This window comes from Glossina fuscipes, unplaced genomic scaffold (genome assembly GCF_014805625.2).
Source record: "Glossina fuscipes isolate IAEA_lab_2018 unplaced genomic scaffold, Yale_Gfus_2 238, whole genome shotgun sequence".
NCBI lineage: Eukaryota > Metazoa > Arthropoda > Insecta > Diptera > Glossinidae > Glossina > Glossina fuscipes.
This window is the reverse complement of record NW_023998581.1, coordinates 1,091,415-1,109,791: the sequence shown is the minus strand read 5'-3', so window position 1 is coordinate 1,109,791 and position 18,377 is coordinate 1,091,415.

Here is an 18,377-nt window from a genome sequence, read left to right as displayed (position 1 = left end):
AAAAGAGAGATGCTGCAGTTACTCCTCTTCTCATATATGGTTCTGCTATTCCATTTATTGAAACGTTCGACTTTTTATGCTTTATTATACACTCGAGACTTTCCCCACATTTGCTCACATTCACAAAATTGCCAAACACTGTTGTCATCTCAGCAACGTACTGAAATTCATTTGTGATATTTCATGGTATGTATTAGATTAGAGTATGCCCGTTTGCTCCTATTAGACGTTGCAAATAAAGATCTTCTGAATTTATGCAGAATTTAATGGATATGCTTTTGTTTGGCTCTTCGTGGCATGAAATATACCTACACACTAACGTTGGAACAGAAGGAAATGTTACGCCTCTAATGAAATTCTACCTAATGAGAATCATAGGACCTATCACTTCCCTTCTTAAAAGTTTTGGCGACTAAATTAATAATTTCACCATTTTAAGAATTGATTCAAAAGTCCTTTTGGTTGTCAATATTTTCGGCCAGTAATTAAATTTTTCAATAATTCGCAGTTACTCTGACTGAAGCTGATGAGCGCTTTGTTCAGACGAAATCGTGAATAGCAATTCCATTTTAGTTTTTTTGTTTTTCCTTTTTTTTACTTTCTTGCTTTATTACACATACGCCTTTTCAATAAAATATATTTTTTATTATTGTCTTTTGCTTTGTCATGTAAAGAAGTCTTTTCTTGTGCTCCTGCTTTATCATCTTAAAGGGAAAAGGTTTTCATAATTTAAAATACTATCCTCGCTTTCCCATAAGCAAGCAACTTGCATCATCTACATGCTCTGCCACTAGACTTGTTTAGATCTGTTTAAATGGAAACATTGATGGATCCAAGACCGATGTCGTAGGCAGCGACTCTTGGTTTCCAGATATCAATATAGAAGCTTATTTCTCAAGTCGTCTATGTAACACTATATTATCGGCCGAATGTCTACCGATCCTGGAAGCCATCCGCTTAGCGAGTACTCACCTTCATTCGCTTTGCAATCGTTTCCCTCAGGTAAAGCCCACACTTACGTATTAGAAATCAGATCTTTACTATGTAAAGCGTCAAATCGGATTCATTTTGTTCTCATTCCACTGCAGGTAAAATTGTATCTTATAGACTATCACATTTTAATGATCGAGTTCAGATTTCTGTTCATTGGTTTGTTGAGTTGAAACACTCAGTTTCTTGGCAACAGCGATCACTTATACTCCTTATTTCCACAAATAAATAGAGCTCCTTGGTTTATCAATTGCGGGTTCGGACGTGATTATTTCCCTTATTAACAAGCTGATGTTTAATCACAGGAGATCTAATGATCATCTATTGAGAATGAACGTAGCGAATAGTCCTTTATGTACATGTAGGATCTTACAATCTGCTGTACGAATGTTGCCACTTCTATTCATCACTCGACACTTTGCTATTGTTCATTTATAGTCTTCATAACAGCAGCATTCTTGATATTTCACCACGCACCATAACGACGCAGCCTCTACAATACCTCATTTAAAAAAACAAATTGCAAAAAATACCTTTTCAATTTTTTTATTCATCACCGTTATCCTGTTCGTTGAATTTCTTATCAATTTTAAGACTTCATTCGATATATAATTAACATTTACAAATCGTTATGCGAATTGTGAGAAGAAATTTAACATCTTTTAGAAGTTTTACGAGGTTTGAAACAGTGAATTGATATTTTATTAAAGCTATGTGTGGCTTCTCCAATAAAATAGTTGTAAAATTTCACATAAATTTTTGCTAATTGGAAGTTCAGTATTTAATAATAAAAAAGTTTTTTGGAATTAATATAAAAGTGGCAAATTGTAAATATTGGATGTTTGCCGCAAATTATACAAAGATTGTAGCAAGAACCCCTCGTGGTTAATTGGGAGGACTCGACACTCGGGACACTTTGTTTCTCTCTTTCATAGTCTATAAGACAAGTGTTGATTTTTCGATGCTGCTTAAAAGAACGCGAAGAGAAATTTCATAGCCAATTTCGTATGTATATTCGCGTTGTAGTTTCTTTAAATATTCAATATAATATTAAAATGTGTTTCCTTCTCCGTGAAAATATTGTTTACGACACATGCAGACAGTCTTTTACGTATGCTTTTAACATTAATAAATAAAGATAGGGCTATTTATTTTATTTTTTTATAAAAGTTAACATATTTTTTTAAAACATAAAACAATAATATTATAAAATAATTATTTTGTTTAAAAAAATGTTAATGATAGAAGAGCAATGGACGATGCAAATTAGCTGATAATTTAGTATGATCTTTGTTCTCATAATTAATTAAAGTTGGTTTTCTATTCCCGTTATGAATACTGTGTTTACTTGCTGCGTCCACTTCAATTGGACTGACTGGCAGACGTACTTCAATGCTATTATTGTGCTTCTGGTTTTTCATGCAGCCATCGGCCGTATTTGATTTTATAGCTTGAGGATCTAAATTTTCTTTGTTTTCCAAAATCACTTGTCCCATCGAGCTAAGATTTCCTACACCATGAAATTGTTCCATACGTCCAGTATCGGTTAAAAACGTTGGTTTCTTTACTTGTTTGGTTATTAACATATCGTTGGTGTTTAATTCGTTGATACCCAAATCACCTGTAATATAGAAATAAAAACGTTAGCAAGGGGGAGAAGGCAGTAAATTAAAAGATCTGAAAATCGACAAAAATGCTGTCAAAGTTAATAATTTTTGAGCCTTTTTCAATGCGGTGGCGTCTTCTTCTACGAATGAGGAGGGAAAACAGTACTTCTCTTCATGTTATCAACAGACATATTGATATGTATACATTTATATGTCTATATATATAAATATCAGAACAAAAAAAACGTTACAACGCCCTTCAACCATCACCTACTCTATGTGATTGATATCCTGCTGTTATTATTAAGGTCCTTAATAACAACACAATAATTTTCCTTATATGCTTTGTTAATTACTGACTATTGTTGGTGCTACTGCTGCAAATAGTTGTTACCATTAGAGACGATTAATTTTATTAAAACCCCTAATGCATTTCTAATAATTTTAATGAATTTTTGTTAATAAATGTGTTTAATAACATATATTACACGTGTCTTAAGCTGCTGAAAGTAAATAAATAACAATATAGTAGGCATCGAAGAAATAAATAAAAATAAAGTAGACATCGAATTGTCATTATTTGTGGTCGATTGCGAAATCACTCTTATTCGATTAGGACCTTCATGTCGGCAGTCTCGACAGGGGTCAACAGCGGGCTTTCCGCCCGTGAAAAATTTGGTTAGTCTAACTCGCCGTGCCAGCAGATGTTATTCATGTCTTAATTTGTTATATACGCTGCTAACTACTATACTACTTTCATTTTAAAGGATGCTGGGCGATGAATGGAAAAAGGTCGGTTTTCTTTATTTAACCACTCTAACGCAAGTCTTTCGACAAACAGTACTTCCATTTGAACTTTTCTTTGAAAAAGATAACTAAATATAATTTCGCTGCTATTACCGTGTGAAGTAATTCGCAACTATCCGAATATGAGTTTCTATGAAATATTTTCCTATTACCTTTTGTTGCGTTTTCAAATAATTGATTACGAACTCTTTGGTGAATGAATACCCGTACCATCCGCTCCATGCCAATATTTCATATGAGTTTTTGAATTTTATTATAATTAACACTTATCAGTCTAACTTTTGGAACTGTTTTAGTTTAATTAAGCAGTCTAGAAACCCCATTCGTCTTTAAGCGGATCCTCGGTGTAGGCTTCCTGTCGACACGCATCTTCGCATTTTTCATAATTCGTCAATGATGGTTGTACGAACACGCCAAATGTGATGAAAAATGAAGATTCAAGTGCAGGCGAAAACACTCCAAAGTACTATGTTGTAAATTGAAATTGAAATGACTGATATATTATAATCTAAATTATTTACAGCCGGGCAAGTGAATAAGACGATTATAATGCTCATAAGTTGAAGAAAGAGAATATAATGGGAGTGAGCTTTGTTGCAATGAAGCGCTCGCAAAAATCAAGACGGGGTTTTTAGAAAAAAGATAATTTTTATAAAAAAAACAATTAAGAATATTATAGACGGGCAAGGCCGACCATTAGAAAACCTACATCAGTTATTCATTCGTTTCGGTAAAAATACATCAAAAATTGGGCAAAGGTGTACTTTCCATGAAAGTCGGCAAATTGGGAAACGTCCCAGATAGAAGACTAGAAGTTTGACTTTCTCTCCATATAAGAGCTCGCTTTCCATGATAATCCCTATATATGTTAGGATCTAAAAAATGTGATTCGCTTCTGTTAACATTTATGCCGAATTGCTAGCATGGAACAATTTTTCTAATAAAATATTAAAAAATAAATCTTTTTCTGAAAGAAATCTTATATGTAGTGTGGTTCAAGAAATAGACCCATCTGATCCAAATTCGGTAAAATTGATTTCCCTTTCAATTTACCATTATGAAACAACTTCCATCATGAAATATTGAGAATTACTTGCTTTTGACATATAAAAGATCAGTTTTCGTCGAAACACGTATATGAGAGGAAGTTGAAAAAATTTCTCCTGTCGAAACAAACTTTTCATACTAACTTACAATGTCGAAGTGCTATTACTCGGCGACTTTTGTCGAGAAATTTTAAAAATAGGGTTTTTTTCATATGACAACATCGCGAAATAGGGCGTTACATGGGGAGTAGTGGGAAACGTACATCGATCCGAAATACTTTCAATAGCGTGAGTCAAAGCACGTCAGTATACCAAATTTGACCAAAATATCTTAAAAATTGCAACCTGCAAGTTAAACATAAATTTACAGACAGGCATCAGAGAAACGGATGGGCCGACAGGTATAGAAAATGATCGAGAATATGATTCTGAAACGATCAGTAAAAGATGGGCCTTTCCTAAGCCCTTCTGGGTGTTACATACGTCCGTACATACACTAAACAGCCATACGTTTCATAAACGAACATATTGTTACGGAAATCCCAAATCCAGTTTATTCCAACTAATTGATTTTCCCAGAAAACAAATTTCCGAGAGAGGGAAAAACCAAGTACAAAGCGCGTCGTATAGCTGCCGGCCGAGCAAAAACATTAGCGGAAAAGCAAGTTAACGGATTAAAAATGAAGCCATGAACTTAAGTAATAGTAATATGTTTGTAAAAATATATATAAATAGAATATTTGAGGAAGGCAGGTCAGTCAAAGAAGAATATTAGAGAGAAGAAGTCGAGAGTATTGCCAAAGTAAATTGAAATTGATTGTAAATAAAGAATCTTCAAGTGAAAACGTGCAAATGTATTTCTCTTAAAAAGAAAGTTCGCGATCTAGCGATACGATTCGTATCCAGAAAAGAATTTCGTAACAATATTTATGTGGCGGACGTGCGTGCGAACACGCAAAAATTAGAAAAATTAAATCTACAACTAAAACTAGTGAGTAACCTAATTAAGTTTCAAAGAGTTCATTTTTTCTAGTATCACAGTTGTTAATTCGCTGTATTCTTAGAAAAAGACGAAGACTGGCTTACTTTTTATATAAACTTGTCTGTCTAATGCCTGTCCGTGTACACTTATGTTCAACATACGGGTAGTAATTTTTTTAAAAAATTTTGATGAAATTTGATGCACTGACGTGCTTTGGTTCAAGGATTATTGCTCTTATAACCCTCTGTTTCGATATGTCGTTATATGAAAAATGGTTTAGTTATAGTATTTCGGAATTCTAAATTGATTGAAAACTTTGGATCGGACGGCAATTTTCTGAACACTTTGCTAAACAACCGTTCCTACTTTGGTACTCTGTAGACCAACCACAGGAAATTTGGATCGAATAGGTATATGTTATACACTACGCCGTATATAGAGGTCTTATAAAAGCAAGCCCTTCCATGGCGACAAAGTTTAATTTATAGCTAAGTTATAGTTTAAATTATAGTTACATAGCTATGACGAAACCAACTGAAAAATAAAAAAATCTTTGATAGGTAAATTAAGCTTGCTTCATTCTGGCCACGTTATTTGACAATTTGCGTACTCTCCAATACGAACACTATCATGAGAGTTATGCACTTACCTAAAAAAAATGTACAATTATATTATTAGAAAAATGAGTGAATGAGTGTATTAGGCGAAGCGGTCTATATAAGTGTTAAGAAAAATTAAACGTGCTTACAATGGCAGATTGTATACAATATATACATAGATGTATGCAACATTGCAATAAACCCACCTCTATTTGTCTGCATTTTAGATCCTTTCAGCATTAACAACAAGATTTTTATGACCCTCTAAGTGTCTCGCTAAGATTTTAAACTGTCGTAAAATCAAATATTTCAGAATGCATTTGTGCGTATGATGGAAGAAATGTTTTTTGAGCAGCTTAATGCATGATCTTACTTTGGTTATAGCATTTACTTTTATGTGTAAACCGAGGCAGTTGTTTATGTAATCACCTAATCAATCGCCCCACAAGTAATTATTTGCCAATTAACGGAGCAGTAAATCCTCAGCAACTCATGGTTGAAACAGACAAACCAGTACAGCGTCTTAGAATTGACTGTTGAAAGGTTTGTATTTTTTTAATTGTAGCGTTCCACGATGTGGAGTATGAATATTCGAATTTGGATCGAACAATAGATTTATCAACATTTAAAGCTTTCTTAGGTGGTAGTCCATTGTGAATATTGGTTAAAAGTTTAATGACATTTGAGCCTGTGTAGCAATTTTCGAGGCTGTCTCGGTAGTGATCATGAATGGTCAAACTTGTGCTGATTATTCTGCCTAAAAATTTGATAGAGGAGAATTGTTTGATTTTTCTGCTGTGATGCGGAATATTTTTTTTGGACCCTTAGCAAAGCGCATTACTTTTAATTTTTCCGGGTTGATAAGTAAATTTAAATCCGCACAATATCGGTGAAAAGGATTGGATTTAATGTTAAGGTTATAGGTTCTACTAGTGATTTTTCCGCAAAAATACATAGGAAATCGTCAGCATATTGAAATAAATGGGTTATGTTGTCCTGTAATCGATGTAAACCGGCTGCATACAAGTTGAAAAGTAATGGACTGAGACAGCTGCTTTAAGGTAGGCCTCCACCGACTTCAACTGAATTTGATCTCAACACGAGAGTTCGCCAGGAAAGGAAGTTAAGAATCCACTGTCTACATTGTGACGGGATTTTAAAACCAGTTAGAAATTGATCTAGTTTCCCTAGATCGACGGAGTCATAAGCTTCATTGATGTCTAAACAAAGCATGACTACCTGGTTTCCATTTGCTTTCTCACTTGCAATGGTGAATGAACTTCAACAACAAATACCGGTGGAAATGTGTTTCTGATAGGCAAAGGACCTAGAGGGGAGCAGGTGTGAATTGTGCAGAAAATTGGTGAGTCTTTCTTTGATCAGTTGGTTTATAATTTTTAAGATAACGGGCAGGAGGGATGTAGGCCTGAAATTTTTGAAACTTTCAAGATCTTTTTCAGCTTTTGGAATGGGTACAATTTTAATTGTACGCCAAACTGAAGGAAAAAAGTTGGTCATTCAACGATCATTTATTGCAGATAGCAGAACTAGAAGGCTTGGAACAGGAAGGACCTTTACCATTTCGTATTTAATGCCGTCATGACCCGCTGCTGAAGATTTCTTTTTCAATTTAAGGGCATGCAAAATTCATCCAGTGAAAATGAAGAGATATTATCTACGTGAGAGTTAAATGAAGGAACTAGGAGAGCATTTGTTGTGGGAATCTGGGCATTCAATAATTCTAGGTATGGTTTGTTTTTATATGGGATGTTTGTATTTCCTTTTGGTAGTGCGATGTCCATTCAGAAAGGTTTTGTGTTGCTATTTGTGCAAAGCTCTTCGACTACTTGAGCACGGTGACTTCTCTTGGCTTTTCTGACTGTTTTTTTTCCATTCTTTCGGGATATTGTATAATTACGTATAGTTAATTCCAATCGAATACTTACCTTGCACAGACGTACAATATGTTATATAAGTGCTAGAATATATTTTCCGATACAATTATTTTCTATTTATAAAAAAATACATCCAACATCAGAAAAGCCGATTTTGTCTCGTGAAATAGTTTTTTAAGAAACTAAAATGGTGGAAGGATTAGAATTCGAGATGGTTGCACTTAGTAATTGCAAAAATGTTCTTTCCAGATAAGCGTTTTTCTATACAAGCAAAACCTTAGTCCACTCAAAATTAACATCAAACAAAAAGAAGCTTTGAATTAAGTTAACTGTTTTTATTTTAGGTCTTATCATAACTTCAAAGTTGCGGTTTTTTATTTCATAAATGAGCAATAATTGCAGTTAGTTACCTTTATTTCCTTAACGACCAAGCGATCGGAAAATCTAACATATCTTTGTTGGCGAATAAAACCATTTCAACATTTAAGTAGATTAAAAAGGAGTGAATTCCCTACAATTAGCAATAATGTCAATATGGAAATTTATTGCTTTTCTGTAATCTAATATTTGGTAAAAATTAAAAATGATACCTTAAAATATCCAATAATTTTACGCTGTCCCAATTTCGTAAAGCCCACTTGTTTTGTTTTTCATCCTCTACACTTTTCAGGCGACTGCTGCCACGGCATTTCGCAGAGTGAGGGAAGAAGAAGAAACTCAGTAAATAAATGCATGCAATCATGTTCGTTTGTTGTATAAATCTACGAAAGCAGATTTGCTATCGAAATGAAATTGAAATTAAATATAATGTATTTAAGAAAATGTCATTTGCTTATCTATTAAATTGCGGCATAAACCTTGGTATATTTGTTGATTTTCAAGTCAATTTCATTAATAGCAACGTTGGTAATATTGTCGGCGTCATATAAAGTTTTGATGTTTGCTAGAACCGGAAATTTTGATCTGTTTTATTTCTTTTTATTCCAGTCAGTAAATTAGCAGCGCAGAATTGCATAAAATATGGAGATGAACCAAAAAAAGTGTTATTTCACCTTTAGATGGTCGATGTGTTGTAAGAATGTAAAAAAAACGATCGGCTTTTTGTCTTATGATATTTATGCTTTCCTCAGTTCGCCGGTATTTCAGATTGAACAGAAAGCTCCCGTCGGCGAGTACTTCATAAATATGATTTCAACTTCAAATTGAGCTTGGCGTGCATAGAAATCAGCTTTTCCGTTGTGATAAAGTCTACAATGACCAGGAATTTAGAAAGGATGGCATTGTTCAATGAGAAGCTTGTTCAGCATATGATGTATGTCGGACGTGTTGATTTGTAGGGTCTTTCATTTTAATGAGGAGCAGAGCAGATCTACTGCCAGAGAAAATGGCAAACATTCGATACAGTGAGGTCGGCTGCCTGTTTAATGTCCAATAATCCAATGAGGATAAATTATCAAGGATTTTGGCTTTGCACATTGCGGCAGAGGCGGTATTTCACAATAGCAAAACTAGATATTTCTGTGGCATATATTTCAAAACAGTTGCTATGATAAAACTAGCTCTCTGCTAGTGTCTTGAGGTTGACACAGTCATAAGCTTTGCTAACGTCAAGACTAGAACACAATCTTCCTGTACGCTTTTCTTTCACAATAGATTAGCACGAACGTTCATTAATATGTTGGTCGATGTTTGTTTTTGATAAGCTAAAGAAGGAGGGCAAAGATTCTTTCGCATCGTGATTTTTCCAGGCTTCAGCATCGGAATAATGCGCCTCCACTCTCCAGGGAAGGTGTTGATTGTCTACGATAAGTTAATAGCCTCATGCAGGGCTTGAGATATTGTTATGAGAGAAAGGGGTGATGTTGTCCGGATAATGAGAGAGACCAGGAAAACCGAAGAAGTCCAATCAAAAAGAAAAAGATGGATTCTAAACTTTTATAATATCTTATGTTGTCTTATAACAACTAAACGTTTTGTTACGCCGTAATTTATTTCTGCATTTAACCGTTACTTTCCATTTTTATGCGCACAATCTGCATGCAATAACAATAATTGATATGTTCTCTGTTCTTAACGCAGATTCTAAAAAAGCAATGGCTAATATAATACAAATATGGCGGAACATATATTTGTAGCTGTAATGCTGCGAATATGAATGCAGGTGTACACCACACACATTTATTTGACAACTAAATATTAACTCCATCACTCATTCATTCGTTTGTTTATCCATTGATTCATTTGCCCTTTCATTATGTTCATTTAAAAAAGAAAACTACTTCCAGTCAAAAGACTGTGTATAAAAAATATTTCATATTTCTGTGAAACAGTTGAGAAATGGTTGTATCTTAATGGTAATAATTGCTAGCAACTAGAGGTTTCCAGAGAAACTATACCAATCTCAAATGGGTCTCGCTGCTAAAAAGTGAAATTTGAAATAATAAAAAAAGCACTTAGCAATGTATTTACTTTCTTTGCTAGGTATATTTAAAAATTTTAACACACAAATTTCGAGATATATTTACAAAATTTTAAAACACAAAATTTGATATCTACTTAACAATTTTAACACACTTAATTCGAGATAAATATATAAAAAAAATATAGGTGCGTCTTTATATTTTTATTTCGCAATTTTTTATCTAATTTTTTGTGGTAGATTTTGTTTAATTTCTCAATTGTTCAATTCAAATCACTTCTTTTTGCGCTTGCCAAATTTATTTTGTTTTACAGAAAGCCGTTAGCTGGTTTTTTCCCTTAAATGGTTTGTAAAAAAAATACCATGTGTTGAAAAGAGAGAAAAAGACCCTCAATGGCTTCTCCGATATGCGAAAGAACCCGACGACGTTACTCAATGATACCATGTTCTCTCCTTAGACCGAACTGGTGGTCAGGAGTAACATGTTTTTAGTCTAGTCTAGTAGATATAGTTTCAGAAGTATTTGAGAGCAAGTGCTCAGCATTTGTATTTGAGAAAATTGGTCTATACGAGCTTTTTTCTGGGTTATTGGGCTAAACCGCCATGCATTTCCATTGATTTGGAAAGTGATTTAGTCTTAACATATTCTTAAAAATCAATGCTAAGAATCTGAAAACCTAAGATAGAAAGGATTATTAAATCATTCCGTTTACGCAATCGTAATCAGAGGCCAGTGTGCGGTTCTCACGTGATTTTCGATTGTGGTTTGCTTGTTCTCTTTGTCGAGTTAACGAGCACTCGAATGTGCAATACCTTATTTCAGCTTAAATGCACAATAGATACCGAACTCCATGTTCAAAGGGCAAACGTAGTAAAATACTGTTATAACTGAACATATTTGATCAAATTAATGGACATGGGAGCTACCTAATTTTAAAAAATTCAAAATCGTTTGCAAAAATAATACTCAAGAAGGAATAAATGAATATGGAATTAATGAAAAAATTTCTGCGAACGACAAAAAGAAAAAATATGGGAAGATCATAAGCTACTTAACAAGTATTCTAGAAATGTGATGCTGATTAATTCTTTTGCCTTTAGCTCTTTTATTGTGATCTCTATTATTATTTTTGCAAAATTGACACACATTTACATAACGTAAATACCGCCAACAACCTGGTAGCGCGTATCACGTCAGAAGACTCTGTTCTTGTCTTTGGATATTTCGGTTTACCAATAGTTTCATGGATACTCACGAAAGCGCACTACTACTAAGCCTATTCAAACTGATAACAAACTTTTACCAATTTCAATACGATGACGGATTTAGTATTTATTAATGATACTTATAACTGTGTACTACAACGTTGTTACATTGTCGTCCTGCCAGAAGACAAGCCAATTTCGGGAAATTAAAGTGTCTATTATCCATGGAAAACTGGTTTAATATTCCAATTTGGGTTCGCCAAATTTCTGCTTGATTTCGATGAAATGGTTGATTTATTATTGATTAAATACTCGACAGTTAGCTGGCTACAAAATGCAATAATAACACAAATAGTGCTCCTTAGTCTAATAAAAAGTTAAATGTAAAAAAACAAGACTTTGAAACCCGCAAAGCGTATAGAATAGGTGATGGTCTTTTAATTACCTGCAATCGGTGAAAAACCATTTCAAAAACGATCCTAAGCCTTTCCATGATTTTTTTAATGCAGAACAGAAAGCTTGTATTTCTCCTCCATCCATGAACTTAAGTAATCTTGATACTGTTGATAAAAGGGGAATTGCGAATCTAATTGATCGTCAACTACCAGCTTATTTCTTTTCGATTATTTTGCTAAATTTTGAAATTAGTTAAGATTGGTTAACTGCAAAATGCTTGATTAAACAATAAAATAAAGGGATAAAAGAATAACAGGATTACAGAATTTGTAAAAGAACGACATATGAGAACATTTGAGTAATGTAATAATAGCATATTATGAAAGGGATAGTGCAAAAATTGATTTATAGATATGTACAACATGTAGAACTTTTCACTTATAATACTAAATAAAACAAAGATTCTCTAGTAACAAGTTATCAAAAATACTTTTTATTTATGCTTAACAATGCTTAAGAATGTATAATTTTTAAGGTATTACTTATATTCACTATTACCTATGAGAGAAGGTAAAAAATGAAAAATAAAAGAATTTAGAGTAAAAATAGCGTGTTTCGATTCAGTGACAAACAGCTATGCAAGATTTCTCTTACTTGTTATGATTAATAAATATAAGAGATACAAATGCAGAGGAACAGACAGTAGAGCAGAGATATCGTGTCTAACATGTAATTAGATATTGTCACATAATGTTGGATTATAACCTACACTATCTAAACAATATCCTGTCTGTAATACTCCAGGATACGAGAATATTGAGACATAAACTTGGTATGTTTGATCTGAAGATGAATCCCTGGCATTTGTTGTAACTAACGAATTTGGAGAGAAGCTTTACGCTTATCAAGGGAAGACCGTGCTGTAACGTTAGGTTGATAAAAAAAGGCAGTCTATAATAATTCAAAGCCCAATCCAAAATATTATGCTAGCAACCAGGCTATACTGGGTTGAAACTGGAAGGCAGAACAACATGATAAAGTGTTTTTTCAAATAAAATCCGATGTTGGCCACGAAATAGAGAATCGAACTGAGAAACATCAGAGACGTTGGCAGCAATGAAGTGGAATAGAATGTGAAACCGGTACCATTAACAGCTAAATTGCTACATACCTAAAAAAAGCTTGCCTAGTTTTCTTTTACGTAAAACCACGAGAATAATAACATCATTAGTATTAACAACAAGAAAATTATAGCGTCAACAACATCCAAAACAGGAATAGCAACATTAAGTAAAAAAATAACGATAATCATTACATCAACAATAACAGCATCTATAGTAATAACACTGTTTCCTACACGATAGAAGAAGAAAGTTAATTAGTAAAGGTTAGATATTGAAATATAGAATAATATATTTATCTTAGAATGACGAAACGTTAATGTCTATGGGCTCTCTCCAAATGTTACCCGATAAGAGCATTTACAGTATATACACAAGGGGTGGCTACTTTCGCTGGTGCAGAATCCGTTATCTCTGAAGAAGGCAAGCCGCGCCACCGCAGTTGCCTGCACGCGCTTGCCTATGTCCAACATGTGCTTGTCCATTGCTGCCTGAAATATATCGTGGGCTGTATCGAACGCCTCGTTCACCTCTGGTGTTAGCAACCCTGTCTCTAAGTATGTTGAGCTGGGGAGAAAGTGTCTTGCGTCCTTCCCTACTTTGTCGTTCGCCGTCCACTTCCTCGCAAACATCGTCTTCCTCTTCAGTCAGGCCCCTTAAGCAATGGTGGCAATTCAGCTGCTCACGGATGTAGCGCGCGATCCCGCATCCTGTGAGCAGCCGCAGGCAGCTCTCTTCTTTGTTGCTGGGCTGACCTGTGACTAGATCCTCGAATACTTGCCCATCGAGGACGAATGGTGTGAGCTCTTTTTCGGGCTCGGATTCAATTTTATAACTCATTTTTCTCATTAGCAGGTAGTCGTCGTTCATTGCGAATCCGTTTGCATATTTTGAAATCTGTATGCTTGTTAGTCCGTTGGTCAGTTTTAAAATCTTCTGCGCTGACCTGTTTCTTTTCCGTTTGTTGGTCGCTATCTTTGTAAAGAAGAATTCGAGAAGGTTCTGGGTTACCCTGGAATTATCATCAGCTCGTTCATTATACGGACGAAGTTTCGGATGGTTATCCGCATGTCAGCTGCTAGGAGGTCCGCTGCAAAAGTTTCGTCCAAATAATCCGTGACAGCTTGCGATTATCTTGGAGCTTCTCCCAATTGGTCTCTGATATGAAGCTCCGATGAAACACGTTTGTGAATTGCCCGAGCATTGCATAAAATTTGAAGACGCGCTTGGCATCGTCGGCATTATTGATGTAGATGCTAGATTTGATAGCCGCTTGGATAGCCGCTTGGAGAGCCGCTGGAGCGATGTCGTTGCAAACTAGTATTAATTCTCTGAAATACCGGGGTGAAGATATTGATTGTATTGAGCCCTAAATCCAGAACTGAACTCGTTACGGTAACTAACGACGTTTTTAATGATCGGAAACAAAAAGATATAATATATACTGACTTCGGCAAGGCTTTCGATAACTATATGCTTCTAAAGAAAAGAGAAGTCGTAGGTTTTCACAAACATTTCGTAAAACGGTTGCGTCCTTACCTAGCCCAGCATACTCAACGAGTACTCTTTAATAATGAATTCTCCAGAGAAATCATAGTATATTCTACAGCTGCTGAAGCTAGTTATGACGGTCTTATTTTCTTTGTCATGTTTACAATTGACTTTGCAAATGACATAAAACATTTTCAGGTTTTATTGTACGCTCAGTTAAACTCACATTTATCTTCAGGAGGAGCGCAACACTTTTTACAAATTCTGCTATGCTAATGTAGTGGACGCAGATATTAACAAATCTAAGACGTAATTTTTTACGCGAGATGTTCAAGACATCTTATAAAATCATTAATGCGCAAATTACTGTTTCGAAGTTTTATTCTGTCGAAAGCCATGCTGCAATCGACATATAAACGTTATTACGAATAAGACACAGGCATATTGGACAAAAGAATTTATGAGCCTTACACACATTATACAGCCGTTTGCTGTATGGCCCAATTATCTGGGAGCGAGAATATAATTTTCGCTGTAAACAACTTGAGTGGAAAACGGTTTCTATTGCTCTGCTTGTACAGTCTGCTCTGAAATCTTAATATCCGTCTTCCGCCATTTAGAAATCATTCAGTGCTAATTAAGTTAACCACTCTAGAAAACAGAGGAATAATGCTAAATGCATCTTTTATTCATAGCTCTCTGAATGGCATATCGCACCGATTGCCAAGGCATTTTCGAATACTTAATACAAATCGCTACACAATAAACTATAGTAGCAACAGCATTCGGAGATTGTGGCGGCAATATAATGAGAATTATAAATTAATTGGCTTTAGGGTGAGTGCTCTTATCACTAACTTGGACATTGTTAAATATTTGAACGCTCTGTAACGAAATGCTCTATCAATCCATGTTGGCGATTTGCTGAACGACGTTGCAACTGACACTTGAGAACCCATTCGGTCCATAAGTTAAGCAGAAATGGTCCACTCCCTAGAGAGGAGGAGGGCGGGGTCGTTAAAAACAAAAAAAAATCGCTATATCACAAAAAGCAAATCGCTAATAAAATTATACGGTACCGCTGCTTTGAAATATGTGCGTGCACAACAGAAAATTCGATTTATGTATTTGTAAACGATAGCATCTTGTGCCACTCGTTCTCCTTCAACCGAGATGCAAAATAAATGTTGCATCATAAATGACACATTTAGAAAATGTCTAGACGATATTAGGCAAATAAGCTAAACTACAATGAATCGCGGTGTTGCCTCCTATGAAACAGAAGAAGTGATGAGTATCTCTTCCCCTACGCTGAAGAAGAACCCGCAATGTTCTGGGCATGAGAATATAAAAGCACATTCGTTTGACGAAGCATGCGTTTAAAATTTCAAAAAGTCCAGTCAAGTATCTAGAGTCTTTTGAAGCGATGATGACTATAAAGCGATATCCGTGCCAAAATTAGAGCATAATCTGCAGGTAAGAACCAGGGCTTGCAGGTGTTGCCTGGAAACCGTCGATGGTATACGAAGAAGACCTTCGACGTAATGTGAGCTGTGATGTGTTTGTAAGTAGTATATCCCGCGCAATATTTCCGCCCAGATAAAATAGATTTATCTACCAGTTAAGTCCATTGAAAGGACTATTCAGCTTTCTCAACGTTCCCATTTAGTCGTCCTGAGCTTTCCATAATCGCTTAACATACTGCTGCGCCTCGCTGTTCTTTAACCGCAATGCTCGCTTTTGTACTTATCCGTATGTTTCCACTTTTAGACCGGACGTGTCCATGTAGCTGTTTACTTAAATAATGGATATGCAAAAAGTAAGAAAACGCTATTTACAGCCCGCCGCAAACTATAAAAAAACATCCAGTAGCTTGGACTAAGGACAATCTCTTTATGGATAATCATCCGCTTAATCATCCGGATACATTCAGTATTCAGTATATTTACAACACTGCCTATGTGGCCTTAATATGCCTCATATTGTACGATTGCACGATAATCGTTATTTTCTGGAAAAATTTGTACTGTGTACTGTTTTCACATGTAAATGAATAACTATGAAATCCTAAAATTACTCATTCGTGGATTCAAAAACACAATAAGTTGTTTTGAAATTCTTAGTTGTTTGACTGCAGACGTGGTAAATGCTACAAGAGGGGGTCATCGTGATTGACCAATCTTGAGATCAGAATAGCGCTGTTCGGCTTTCTTAACCTCAACCTTTGCGTTACTCCAAACATGACAGGTATAGTTATCAACTGCTATTGTTACGGCGGAAGTAACGGCAGCATCTGTCTGTATGCTAAAGATCATGCTAAAAAATGACTCTATCGATTGCAATGGTTGTCAGCAAACAAGGAACAAGGAAGGATTCTTTAAAATCCGGCTTTCAAAACTATTGACAAGCACAACAAGGAGTCGAGTAATAAAGCCCTGATAGTAACATTGTTCAGATATAAAATAACGCTTAGAGAACTTTTATAAATTTCAGAAACTGAATTAATGGCGATTAATTAGTTGAAACTGTCCCTTACGTATTATTGTCGACGTTAAATTCAAGTGCGCGACTAGGAAACGATTTTCATAGTGAGTTCTTCTTAAGAATTCAAATAAAATACCTTTTTCTTTTAATTTTTAATTACTTTACTTTAATTACTTTATTAATAAATAACTAACCCGTACTATATTGTAATACACTTATTAATGCATTACTTATTGTTTATATTATACTCTAAAAATTGCTAAAGCAAAACAAACGATAATCCATGGACTTTCATTTCCATCTACCGCATTAGAGCCATAGTTCTATTTGGATGCTTCAGTTGCCAAAACGATTAACTCCATAAAACAAGAAGTTGAGAAAAATGATAAAATATTATAGGTTGTTTTTTAAAACTCTTTTCAAATTAAAAATTTAAAAATACGACGTAGACTGTATTATTGCAAACGCCCATTTGATTTGACGACATATAGAAAGTATAAGATGGAATGCACTTGGAGTAAATAGTTATTATTACTACAATTTTTTCGTGATTGGTGGAGTTAATCGATTTGGCAACTGAAAAAAAAAAATAATTAATTCAAATTCAGTATTTAATTCAAAGAATAATTCATTCTTTTATTACGGAAAATGTCGCTATTTAAACATATCGTTACGGAAAGCACTGGTTCTATATTTTCTTGTGTACATTGCGCGATGTAGAGATCGTACATTTTCTTAATATTTAAGGCCGGACTTAAATATTTTCTCCTTGGATTATAAGCTCTTGTGTAGTGGCTTGTTTATGCGGAGAATGAGTTTATATGTTTTATATCATATGTGTGATCAATTTTGTTACCTGGAACATGGCGACCACGATGGTCAATCAACTATGAAACTTGTTCCTTACAGCAGCAGTCGTGTAGTCGCCCGTTGCTTATCTGATAGGTATTGTTACAATATTTTTTGCAAAACGAAATATCTTTTCCGAATCTTCGAAAATAATACGTGAAAGAACAAGATCTCGGAGTTTTAGTGTTATTCCGGCGTCCGAAGCCTGCTTTTTATTTCTTTGGCTTTAATGCACCCTCTTAAAAAAATATTTTGCTCAACTTGAGACTCTAACTGATAAAATGCCTCCACGGCAGCGTTTCTTTCATCCGAAATGATTTTTTTATTGCACTTCTGACGACATCAACATGGCAGATTAATTTAAATTCACAATAAAATTGAAATTTATAAGCATCTTCACTTGTGGCAGTTCGAATACAATTAATTTATCTTTCTCGTATTTAGTTCGTGTGAGCGATAACAGCTCCCGTCTAACGGGAATAATG